Source organism: Palaemon carinicauda, chromosome 30 (assembly GCF_036898095.1).
Source record: "Palaemon carinicauda isolate YSFRI2023 chromosome 30, ASM3689809v2, whole genome shotgun sequence".
Taxonomy (NCBI): domain Eukaryota; kingdom Metazoa; phylum Arthropoda; class Malacostraca; order Decapoda; family Palaemonidae; genus Palaemon; species Palaemon carinicauda.
This window is the reverse complement of record NC_090754.1, coordinates 28,055,368-28,069,042: the sequence shown is the minus strand read 5'-3', so window position 1 is coordinate 28,069,042 and position 13,675 is coordinate 28,055,368.

The window sequence follows — 13,675 nt, the reverse complement described above, 5'->3', positions numbered from 1 at the left end:
CTTTTTTTTTTTTTATATTACCATGTGGCCATCTAATTAAAACTCAGGTTATCCTTTAGCATAAAAGAACTTTTTTTAATGAAGAGAAGTAGTTACAACTTCCAGTACAAGAGTTGTGTCACCATATCGACATCAACGGGAATAGAGAGAGAGAGAGAGAGAGAGAGAGAGAGAGAGAGAGAGAGAGAGAGAGAGAGAGAGAGAGTTCAAACGCAAAGCAATAGTCTTCCATGTCTTTAACGTCTGAAGAAGTGTTCCTCATGTTCCACTTTCTGGGGGAAATCGAAGGGTAACACAAGGAACTCTCTCTCTCTCTCTCTCTCTCTCTCTCTCTCTCTCTCTCTCTCTCTCTCTCTCTCTCTCTCTCTCTCTCTCCAGACAGAGAAGTTTTCTTATCTTCCATTAAAAATTCTTATTTGAACCACAAAAGACTGATAAAGAATAAGAACATTTTTCATGGAAATTGAATAGTTTTGTTTTTATTACTTTCGCTGTTTATAAAAAACTGGAACTTCTTATTCCATGAGGCCTTTAACATTTTTCTTTTCTCAAAAGATGACATATTATTTTTTTGAAAAAAATTCTCGATTATGTATTGCTGATGATAAGAAGGAAAAATCAATAATATGAAAGTAAATAGATCGGGTATGATTGCCATAAGTTAGTCCATCATTCATAACGCTACCTGACATGAAGAGTCAAAAGTGACAAATCTCTGACTGATATTTTCATCAATATAGAAGAGACAACGATCCATCAAGTGCCAGAAAATATCGCCAGACAAAGAAGGAAATAAGAGAAATGCAAGAGAAGGGATGTGAAGTTTTCATTCTTCTTGAGCAAACTAAATCAAATAACAAATGCCATAACAGAAATAGGTTTACAAACTTCAGTGATAAAAGGTTCAAGTAAACTCCAAGTCAACATTGGTGTGATCAAATGAATGTTAATGGTGACTTAGAGGCGACGTTTTGTAACGTTAGAAAATAACACCGACCTTCTTCAACCAACCATCCATCGTCTTCTAACTTTTGTCTCTGAGGACAGCAAAGAAAGTAACTAGACCACAACATGCCACCAGTGACTCTGTTCACGAATGCCATCTCTGGCGAATATTATTCATCTTGATTCTGTTCCTCGTTGCCAGTATCGCCATTTTCACTAAGGTTATTAATAACAGTTGTGATATAAATATTGCCTAAAAATTCCAAGCTCAAATTATTTTTGTTACTTTAAGAAAAATAACTTATATGCCTGAATTACATTGTATTTAAACTGGCGCATTTTCTGTAAAAAAAAAATGATGCTTTCATTAGTAACTAAATTCTTAAAATGAAAAGCAATAAAAAGCCGATTTTGCCTTTGAAAGGAACGTAATGTTAGTAAAAGCAATTGCACTTTACAAAGACACCTGTAAATGGGTCATAAGAAAACAAGTATCGCACTGACTCACGTTGATCATATAAGAAATAGCAGTGAATTCCAATTAGTATAAAAGGTTGTAGAAGAATAAAAACTAAGATAAACACTTCAATGATGGAGAACTTCCAAATAAAAATAAACAAATTAATAAATATAGAAAATAAAAAGAAAAGGATATTCAAACGAAACGACAAAAAATTTCGAGGAAGAATCTCCCACTACCAATGAAATACTCTGAAGCATTGTAAAGTAAAAATTTTAGTTAGGATTTTCTGAAAACATCACACGAAAATAAAAGGCATGAAAATAATTAAAGAAAAATACTAGCTGAAAATATGAAAGGCCATCGCAAAAAAATACGAAAAAAATACCGGAAAAATCATAAAATAAAGATTCAAAACCGTAAAGAAAAATTGGAGTGAAATATGGTCGAATTTCAAGCCGTGATATTTCGCCAAATAGGGAGAGACGAAGTGAAAGTCTCAGATCCCTTTACACTCTCTCGGTGCAAAAACTGTTTCACTTATTTTATATGTGCAAAGAAAGATGTCGCTGTAATTCAAGTCAAGTCTCCAACTCTGCTAGGAAATGAGCTTAGAAATTTCCTCAAGACTACGTTCTAGAGAGAGAGAGAGAGAGAGAGAGAGAGAGAGAGAGAGAGAGAGAGAGAGAGAATTAACACAAAACAAAACATGATATAGCTTACTTACACAGATTAGTTTATTATCAGTACAAGGGAAAGTGAGTGATAAGACAAAAAAGCAAAACTGGTACAGTATACAAGCGTGTACGAAACACATGCGGTACATGGCTCCCCCCTAAAAATGACTTACATGTGAAATAGGGTGACCTGCTCTAAAGAAACGTATTGTAGACAAGTCATCGGGCAGGAGATATATAGGTTTTAGGCAATCAATGGAGACTCAGTCTTCTTTGCCTCGAATTCGGGGCTATGTAAGGCGGCATTAGCGATGGCTTGCTAGTGTCGTTGTGCAGGAAAATGTACTATGCTGAGTTCAGATCTGTCAGTATGTGTTGCTTGGCTATGGGCTTGTAAGTCTGGAGGCATGGAGTAAATTTTTCCACAACGTGGCGTAGGTGATGGAGATTATCGGAGATGTACGTGGAAAAAAAATCAGCAAGAACAATCAATGGGTTGCAATACACCATATCAGCAGCTGAGACATCCAAGGGCATCTTTAATAGTGGTTCTTAGTTCCAGAAGAGCTTAGGGAAGCTGAGTAAACCAGTTGGAACATTGCAGCGGGACATCAAAGCGTGTTTGAGGGTGTGAGGAAAACATTCAACCATTCAGTTGTCAGGAGGATTGTAGGGGGTTGTCTAAAGTAGGGTGATGACCAAGAGATTCTCTAATAATGTCCACAATTGAGAGGTGGATGGGTACCCCTGTCAGAAATAATATGCTCAGGGATACCGAATCTCACTGTCCACCCTGAGAGTAAGGTAGATGTACATGAGGTGAAAGTTGTATTTTCCATGGAAACGGCTTCAGTGCAACGAGTAGAGCGGTCAATGATATAAAACAGGTAACGATGCCCTTGTGATCTGGGTAGGGGAACTAAAATATCAACATGAAAATAGGCAAAACTACGCTGAGGTTGAGGAAAGATGGGCCTTTCTGAATCCGTAAGTCGATGTACTTTTGAAGTTTTGCATGAAGTACGATGAAGTACAGGCGAGGACCGAATCTTTAGCAACCTTAGTAATGCCGTGGCAAATGAACTTCGTCTTTAGCAGATGTGAAGTAGATCGGCGCGAGGGATGTGAAAAACCATGAATGAAATCAAACACTTGTAGGCGCATAAGAGCAGGTATCCATGGTCGTGGTTACCACTACAGATATCAAAGACAGTGGCGCTGGAGTCGGGGATGGGGATGTGTTCCAAACAAATGGATGTGCAGGATGTCGTACATGGCTGGTACTCTGGATCTTTCCGGTGAGTTTCTGCCACGGCGTTGTAATCTAATCTCAGGTGAATGGCGCCAATGTGTTTCTTAACAGGGTGTTGGCAACTGGATTAATTTTTTCCAGGGACATGATGAAGGGTGCAATTGTATTCAGCCACGGCGGAAAGATGTCAGAGTTGTCGGGCAGACAAAGCCCTGGAATGTTGAGTGAAGGCGTGCACCAGAGGCATGTATTCTGTGCTAATGATGAAGGGCATACCTTCTAAGTAGTGGCAAAAGTGTTTGCATTATAGGAGACCGCTTCTTGAAGAGGACCCCAAGTTCAGGTCTTTTAGCTTGCCATTGAGGGAACCATAGAGGGGGCCAAGATTGGTGGCGATGGCTGGCAGGAAATGGCGATAATAGTTGATCATGCCTAAGACGGTCGAGGGCAGGGAACGTTCTGAATGGCTGATACCTTCTCAGGGAGGCAGTGGACTCCTTTAGGAGTGATGCGATGCCCTAAGAAGGATACTTCGTTGGCACCAAAGAAACACTTGTCATACTGGACTACAAGGCCATCTGTTGTAGGCAGTCGAGCACGATGTATAGGTGACAGAGGTGTTCCTCTTTGTAGGAGGAGAACACAAGTATGGCGTCCATGTACAATAAACAGAATGGGATGTCCCCTACAATGCCTTCCATGTGGCAGTGAAAAGTGGCCCCGGATCATGATGGCCAAAACAGGAGTAATTGAAGATGTATGGACCGAGGTTGGTGACGATGGTAGTCTTGGGGATGTATTCTGGGGGCATGGGCACCTGATAATATCCATTCAAGAGGTTGAACGTGAGAAAATCTTCGCTTTGTGCAAGTAGTAGGTCACGTCACTGATGTTTGGGAAGGGGTAGTGATCCGATTCTGTGTGCATGTTCAGCGGCATGTAATCCCCCCACAGACGTAACAAGCCATTTTTCTTTAGGACTATCTATAAGGGTGACGACCCTGGGGTTGAGTCCTTTTGGCAAAGGCCAATTTCTTCCTTTTTGATGAATGTTTGTTCAGTGGCTGGTAAATGATAAGGTACCAGACGGCTTAATCTGGCAAACACTGGTGGCCTCGTCATCTTGAGAGGGTGATAAATACCATGTTTGGCGGGAACTATGGTCATTTGGTGAAGTTATGGATGATAGACATCTGAATACAATATGAGGAGGTAGGCATAGACATTCGCGGTTGTGCTGATGTGGAGGGCGAGGTTGGAAGGGGCGGGTTGAAGAGTTGTCGACAAGTAAGAGTCTATGTTGACTAACCATCAGTGCGTATCATCAACCAGGAGGTGGAAATATGAGAGGAAATTCGCACCGAGGATTGGTAATATAACGTTAGCCTCGAAAAATTTGCAATGACATTAAGTGCTTCCAAACGATAATGTGAGGTTCTCATAACCATGGGTGAGTATTGCAGATCCTTCGGTAGCTACCAGGTGGACGTCAGTAGTCATAGACCGAATATGTCACGTCCTGGAGAGTGGCTTTGGTAGAAGAAAACAGCAAGCACCCATGTCTACCAAAAATCGTATGTCTGTAACTACATAATATAAAAAGAAAAGATTGGTGTTAGGGGAAAACACGGCCACAGTGATTGCCTACTTACACTTTTGTGGGCTACTGACACCCATTAGCACATTTTTTTCACAGCAGCCCCGAATCTGGCATGGCAGTAGCATGACTGTGTCTGATGTGCGTTAGTAAGTGACCGTAGAGGTTGTTGGCTGGGGTGTGTGGGGGTGGTAACATATATGGGTGGTGGGTGGCTTTATCGCTGCTCCGGCACTTCATTGAGTGGGCATCTGTGTCTTACCACATTTACGTCAGCTTCGGTCGATGTTGAATAGTTGTCCTCTTCGTCAAGAGTGGAGGCGTTGATGGATATCTTGAAGGTGGTGAAGTGGCTTTACATAAGGGCGTCAAATTTGGTCATCAGGTCCTTCATGGGCAAAATATTGACATCAGGTATGGCAGCACATAAAGGTTTGGGTAAGTGTCATACCCAAAGGGCACGAAGTAGGTTCACCTCTTGAGGAGAGCCGTCTACGGCAGGTCATTTCCCTGAGGACGAGTGAAGCCTTTTGGTACCCTAACGGTTGCTGAGAGAGCTGAAAAATCTTAGCTATATGGGTTGCTGGGGATGGCAAGTACTACATCAGCAGGTATGTTTTGAGGGTGCTGTATGCCATTAGGGTGTTCCCTTGCCTGCAAATGCAATTGGAGATTTCCAGGGAAAGCATCCTTTGGGATCGCTGTGAGGCCATAGTATGGTTTTGTGCTTATGTGAGTCATGCCCTTGATGCGAAACTGGACTTCAGTGCGCTGAAACCAGGCGAACGCTTCTCCGCTGGCTAAGGGTGGCAATTTCATTAAGGCAGCTAAGCAGACATTGGCCTTATATACAAAGATATACGGGCAAGAATTATTAGTGCAGGGATGAACGAATGACAGACAAAAAAGAAAAACTCGATAGTTTCTTGTAGTGTCTGTAACCTTACCATCCATGCACTTGGTTTTTTTTGTAGGGCTCTATAAGCCTACCTGCTGAATCACCAGCAGTCATTGTCTGGCCCTCCTTGGTCCAGCTTAACGGGAGAGGGGCCTTAGGAGCTGATCATACGAGTATGTATGTAGGGTCAGTCTCTATTTCATTGTCAGTGTCCATTGCCTCTACCCTTCTTTAGCAACCTTTAGATTTTTAAACAGTGATTCTTCTCTTGGAAATCCAATATTTTGAGGATTAAGGGGACCATGATGTATTATAAAGGCATAACATTAGTGCTAAATACACTCGCGTACAGATATGCATGTATAAACATAGAAACACGCAGATCCACACACACACATATAAATATATTTATATATATATATATATATATATATATACATATATATATATATATATATATGTATAATATATATATATATATATATATATATTTATACATATATATATATATATATATATATATATAAAAATTTATACATACAGTATATATATATACATATATATATTATATATATATATATATATATATATTTGTGTGTGGGCTTTTCCACTATTCTAAGGCCTTAAAATATAACGTGAGATAGCAACAATTGTCAAACTTTTTGTGATTTACCCGAGACGTTTAGAAGTTTCTGTCCGGTCAATAACATCAACAACTGAAGAAATGCATTTCTTCTTCGTTCTTCTCTTCGAAGATTTCAGCTCTGGAAACCTTCCTGTGACTCTGTCGAGGTTTTTATCTTCCTTCGTCTTTCATTTTTTCAAAAATCTTTGTCTTCTTTGCTGACACATTGAGATTTTATTAGGCGATGGGAATTGTTGAAACCTAGAGAAAGTTATTCAGGTACAAATTACTAAACTAAAAAGCGGGTAACCTGAAAAAAGACAATTTTATCAACTTTAGAAAATTGTATGATGGCTTGTAATAAATATCGAAATGCGACCTTCATTTATACGTGTATCTAATTTGATTCAGTTGATATATTTGAGTTCTTGGTAATCCTTTATATCACCTTAGAAGGCATAAAAGGCTGGATTCCATAAAAAAAAAAAAAAAAAAAAATAATGCTATATATATGTTGTTTTTAGAATCTATTTAAAGCAGATATTATATTTAGTGCAACTATACTAGAAGTCATAGTTTAGAGAATCTTCGATAACAGTCATTTTAAACCACCTTGAAATATTAATCATATAAGATGACAAGAAAAAAGAAAAGACTAAAGAAATGTTGAATTGCTAACAGATTCAGCGACATATCTAAGCATTTAGTGCAGGCAATAACATTTAAGAAAAATAAAGAGACAGACACAAGTGCAGAGAGTTCTATGTTGTTTTGCTTCCCGAGATTAATTTCCTTTTCAAAAACAAAAGAAAAAGATTTATTATTTCACAAAAAATAACGAACGTCAGGAATGGAGAAAATCATTCTAACTGCAAGAGAAGAAAGATATTTACTCCTAGTCCAATGTTTCAATGTTGAAATCTTATTATTATTATTATTATTATTATTATTATTATTATTATTATTATTATTATTATTATTATTATTATTATTATTATTATTATTATTATTATTATTATTATCTATTTCTTTCAGGTAGGATCAAACATTCAAGATCACTCATCAAAGCATTAGATTTGGTCATCCAGTGAAGCATTATGCAAAGTTTCATTTTTTCAATGCCATAATCGATATATATATTCAAAAGATAAGCCACGGCAGAAATGATTGATAATAAAGAATAAGATAGAAAATCTCATAAAAAAGCATAAACCCTACATACCTATATAGCTTCTTTAACGGAAATCATCAGAATGTTTGAAAATAAGATTTCTCGTATGAATTGTATTTTTTATAAATAAGCATCGATAAGAGATCTTAAGAAAAAATAATTCGTTGACTCTAATCCTCTCAGATATTTTTCAAGAGTTTCCCTTTCTGTGAACTTCATCTGTTGGGAGAATGTTTGAAACTTCACACAGGTTGTCAAGAGTCAATCATATTTGGATCATCTGAAGGTCAAAGATATCAAAGACTTCTTATGTTGGTCTACAATTATACGAATCAGCAGTTTTTTTTTTTTTTTTTTTTTTTTAACGAATAGTTATAGAAATGATATTAAAGACGTCCCAAATTTCTGATATTTTCCTTCCACGCTATTTCAGCTTTTCGGTCCATCAATTGCTCTCAATTTAGAGATTTTAGTCTATTTACTTAAACATTCAGATCTTCGAATATCCCTTAAATCGAAGCCTTAAATCAATTCAAACGAATTTTCCCGTGAACTCACATATACTGTACACAAAGGCTTTTATTCCAGGGTCTTTCAAGATCGTCGAAATGATAACATCATCTACATTAAAACTCAGGTCATCCTTTGACGCAAGAGAACTGTTCTACTAAAAAGAAGTCGTTACAACTTCCGGTACATGAAGAGAGATTTGAATCCCAAAGCAAAAGTATCACATCCTTTTAACGTCTAAGAAAACGTCCCTTATGTTCCCCTTTTTTGAGGGAGATAAAAGAGGAAACACAAAGAGCGTACTCTCTCCTGACTGACACTGGAAAGCCTTGATTGAATTTTCCTTCAACTTGTGCAGCAGAAATTGACCCTTTGTTGTTGAGACTTGATGGTGGACGGAAACCACCAACTCTCCAACAACGGGAAAGTTTGTCTCGGTTTTATTGCTTTTCCATTTGTCTTTTCCATCTGGTGTGGAAACGGAAGTTTTACTTCACATATTTACTTTGGTTCGCATGAAAATAACAGAAACTAATTATAATGATTGACTCTCTCTCTCTCTCTCTCTCTCTCTCTCTCTCTCTCTCTCATCCAAGTCCATACGGGCATATACATCAGTCATGCAAACCTGATGTTCTTTTGGAGAAAAATAAGTCTGACTGATTTGAATGCAACAGATAATGACCAAAGAATTATTCCTTTCCCTTATGAAGCAAAAAGCGAGACTAATAAAAATGAGGACGACTTTAGTAAAAATTAAATAGCTCTAAATTTTCAACAGTGTTTTCGTCAGTTTCTCTCGCGGGTTATCAAGGATACCAATATCACATTCCGTGAGACCTTTTATCCCTTTTCTGTTCTCAGACGACAGACAGACAGACAGACAGGATTTTCTCGGTAACGTTTATCGTATATCTTTTATATACATGTATATATATATATATATATATATGTGTGTGTGTGTGTGTGTGTGTGTATGTATATATATATGTATATATATGTATATATATATATATATATATATATTCAATTTATCAAAAATGAAAAATCAATTAAATGTGAAAATATCAAGAAAGAGCATAATTAACAGAAGTTAATCCGTCATCTATAACGGCAACTGATAATATGTTGTTAAAGATGAGAAATCCGCGACTGACGTAGTCATCAGAAACCAGAAAATATTTTCAGAGGGTAGAAAAAGAAAACAGAAATTTGCGAAAAGGGATGTGAAGTTTTTATTCTTCCTGAGAAAACAAAATCGAATAACAAAACGAATAACAGAGAGCGCCTTCAAAACACCAGCAAAACCTAGCTCAAGTAAACTCTAGGTCAACATTGGTGTAATCAAAGGAATGTTAATGGTGACTTAGAGGTGACATCTTGTAACGTTAGATAAGAACACGGACTTTGTTCATTGTCTTCTAACTTTTGTCTGTGAGGACAGCAAAGTAAGTAACTAGATCACAACATGCTACCAGTGAGTAACTCTGCTCACGAATGCCATCTGCCACACTTCGTCGAATATCATTCATCTTGCTTCTGTTCCTTGTTGCCGGTATCACCATTTTCACTAAACATATTAATAACAGTTGTGATATAAATATTGTAAAAAAAGAAATTCCTAGTTCAATTATCTAGGTTTCGTTAAGGAAAATAACTTCTATGTATGAATTACATTGTATTAAAAAAGAAAATAAATAAATAAAGGAGATGCTTAACGAAATTCATAATAGGAGAAACATTAAAAAGCTGCCTTAATTAATTAATACTACAATTACCCTCTCAGAAACACCTATAAATGTGTCTTGAGAAAACTTGCATCGCAGTTGGTAGAGCATTATAAGATTCAGCAAAGAATTCCAACCAGTGGAAAAGGTTATAAGAGATTGAAAAATAAGGCAAAAAGATTTATTGACTGAGAAATTACATATGAAAGAAATAAAACAAAAATGTATGTGGAATGTGAAAAGAAAAGGATAATATAAAGAATCGATCAATTAAAGGAGAATAAGAAGAAAATAAATTCTAAGAATTTCGACGAAGGATCTCCCACTAGCAATGAAATACATAGAAACATTGTAAAATAGAGAAAAAAAAATATAAATTATGATTTTCGGGGACCACCGCAAGTAAAATAAGAAAATAAAAGAAATGAAGAAAAAACCGAAAATAAGAAACGTCATCGCAGGAAACAGAAAAAACAAATCACAACAATAAAGATTCGAGACTGCGAAGACGAAGTGAAGTAAAATGTGGTCAAATTTCAAGCGATGATATTTCGCCAAAGAATGAGAGACGAAGCGAATGTCTCAGATCCCATTAGATTCTCTCGGTGCAAGAATTATGTTTCACTTAAATCATATTCGCAAAGAAAGATGTCGCTGTAATTCAAGTCAAGTCTCCAACTCTCCCTGGAAATGAGCTTAGAAATTTCCTCAAGACTAAGTTATGGAGAGAGAGAGAGAGAGAGAGAGAGAGGAGAGAGAGAGAGAGAGAGAGAGATGTGACATTCATCTCAGACAGTTCCTGTGAAATACATTTAGGGAAACGAGAGAGATAAGGTAAAATATGAAATAAGACTCTAATAAATTTTCTGTGGATGATATTGTGTCAGCAGGAACAGATGATATGCTGAGATACTTGATAGAAAATCCATTCTTATTTTATTATTACAAGCCTAACTATTTGCAACCCTGCTGGTCAAATAGGTTGCTAAAAGCTTCAGACTTGAAATCAACTTAGTAACGTAGCGGATTTGAGAAAAATAATGTAGACGCAAGAAACAAGCTGAAAAACAGGAATGCTAAAAGAAAATGATGAAGAGAAGTAACATTTACAATAAATAAGTAACAGGTACATTATAAAAAAGTCATCTTGCTTAACGAAAAGGCGCTTGCACTAAGTTTGAGCTTCCAAAGTTTCTATTATGCATGCAGACTGAACTCTTTCTCAGTACCAAACACATTTCTGTCCCCCATTATGGAATATTTGAATTTAAATCCAAGTTTAATTTACCCTGACTTATAATCCTCCAGGCTTCAAGGAGAAGGCCCACTGGTCTTCTTCTTTCTCTTCAGCTTCACGTGTTCATCGGCCTTGTCAGGTAAAAAAGTCCCATCTGCTTCTGTATAAAAAGGGAATTTACAATGGACTTTTTTTTTTTTTTTTTTTTTTTTTTCATCAAGCCACTTTGTTCTCAGATTAAGATTATAGCAAAGTAAGACATAGTTAGAGAAGTTGAACTGAAGGGATGAGATAGACCAAAAGAAAAGCCTGAAAAATAAAAGGCAGAAAACTACTAAGTGGGTCCCGACATAGCCTATGACTGCAAAAGAGTAGTACCGCTGAAAGGGACACATCACATTTCACATTACTTTCCTATCATCTTCATCAAAAGCTTTCCCCGGATCCATAATTGCAATATGCACCTTTTGCTAGATATTTCTCGCATATCTGCCGAACGGTGGAAATCTAATGCATGCATCCCCTACCTCTCCTAAAAGTACCTTACATATCTAAGATGGCAAACTCTGTTTTACCCTTTATCATAATATGAAAAACTAAATTTGGCTGTTTATAAACTCTGAAACAGATGTTTCAAATTAAGTGTCATGAAGCCAAAGGTGTAAAGAGGTGAAGCAGTCCATATGTTAAGACACACCTTCACCCATTTTCAGAATACACGAAGACTTATCAAGTCAGAAAGCCGATTATTACCTCATTAATATCTTGCATCAAATCTCTAAAGATTTTGTTTTATATTTTCAATTTCTGGGAATAATGAAACTCTTCTGCTCTTTCGGGGAAGGGTGCTCGTGCGTTCCTGAAAATTAATAAGTTCATATTCAAATAGGATATTCTCTCTTCTCTCTCTCTCTCTCTCTCTCTCTCTCTCTCTCTCTCTCTCCAAGTTGTGAATAATTAATTTCCTACTGAATATCAGGCACCCAATTCACTGCTCAGGTTAAAAGAGGTCTGCATTTCTTAAATGAAAGAGAGAGAGAGAGAGAGAGAGAGAGAGAGAGAGAGAGAGAGAGAGAGAACTGATATCCTCTAATTATTAATCTACTAGCAGAAGCATAGAGAAATAGAAAGCTACAAAGCAATAAAACTACAATTTTCTTACAGTGATGAACTGCGAGGATGCAGTGCTTTCTCAACCCATATTTCCGTTTGCAAGATCCGGATGAGTTTTTAGAAGGTTCAGATATGAACCTTCGGTAACCTTCATCATTGATGTCATTCAAAATCTAGTCACAATATGCACAGTTTAGATGGGGAAGGTTCTAACTTTTTCTAGGCTGGAGTATTTAGAATAGAAGGAAAAACTATTTTAGATATACCAAAGGATTTATCTCAAAAGGTGAATACGAGCAGTAGCCAGTTGACAGGATTCTTAGACCAAAGTAAACATCAGTTTACAATAATCATTCATATTTTTTTTAACTGAAAGTACTTAAGGACTGTTTATTATTTATGTAAGTTTTCATTTATTAAAAAAAGTATTAAAGCTAAATTTGGTTAAAACCTCAAATGTTGAAATATTTTTATTTCAAGTTAAGGTTTGTTAAATGGAGAGTACTATCATTCATCATTAGACTTATGCCCGTCTAAAAACAAAATTTTAATGAAATCCATAAATTGCTTTTTTAATTTTCTTTTGATATTGACTGAAACGGACACGCAAATAGGAAACGACGTCCCCAAATTGCATGAAACTTACCTACGTTCTCTTATTCCTTTTTCCATATTGCTCCTCAACCTCTTTTTAATTAAATTCAAATTGGAGATTCGATTCTCTCTCAGTTACACTTGGGGTTCTCTTCTGATTTTGCTTCAAAGTATCGCTTCCGGGTACTTCCTCAGTTGCACTTGGACACTGACTTCTAATTTTACTTCAAAGTACAGCATCTGGGTTCTCCTTCAGTTGCACTTAGGTGCTGTCTTCTCATTTTACTTCCAAGAGCAGCTTCTAGGTTCTCCCTCAGTTACACTTGGACTTTCTCTTCTAATTTTACTTTGAAGTACAGCTCCCGCATTCTCCCTCAGTTGCACTTGGACACTCTCTTCTAATTTTACTTTGAAGTACAGCTCCCGCATTCTCCCTCAGTTGCACTTGGGTGCTCTCTTCTAATTTTACTTAAAAGTACAGCTTCATGGCTGTACCTAAGCTGGACTTAGGCACTGTCTTCTAATTTTACTTCAAAGTACAAGTTCTGAATTCTCCCTCAAATACACTTGGGCACTGTCTACTAATATTGCTTCAAGGAGCATATTCCTGGTTCTCCTTGAGTCACACTTGGGCACTGTCTTCTAATTTTACTTTAAAGTAAAACTTCCGGGTTCTCTTAGTTGCAATTGGAATATATCTTCTAATTTTACTTAAAAAATACAGCTTCCGTGTTCTACATCAGTTACACTTACACCATGTCATTTATATTCACATCAAAAGCAGTTTCTAAGTTCTCACTTAGTTGCATTTGACCGCTGTATTCTAACTTCATTTCAAAGAACAGCTTCTGGGTCCTTCCTCAGTTGCA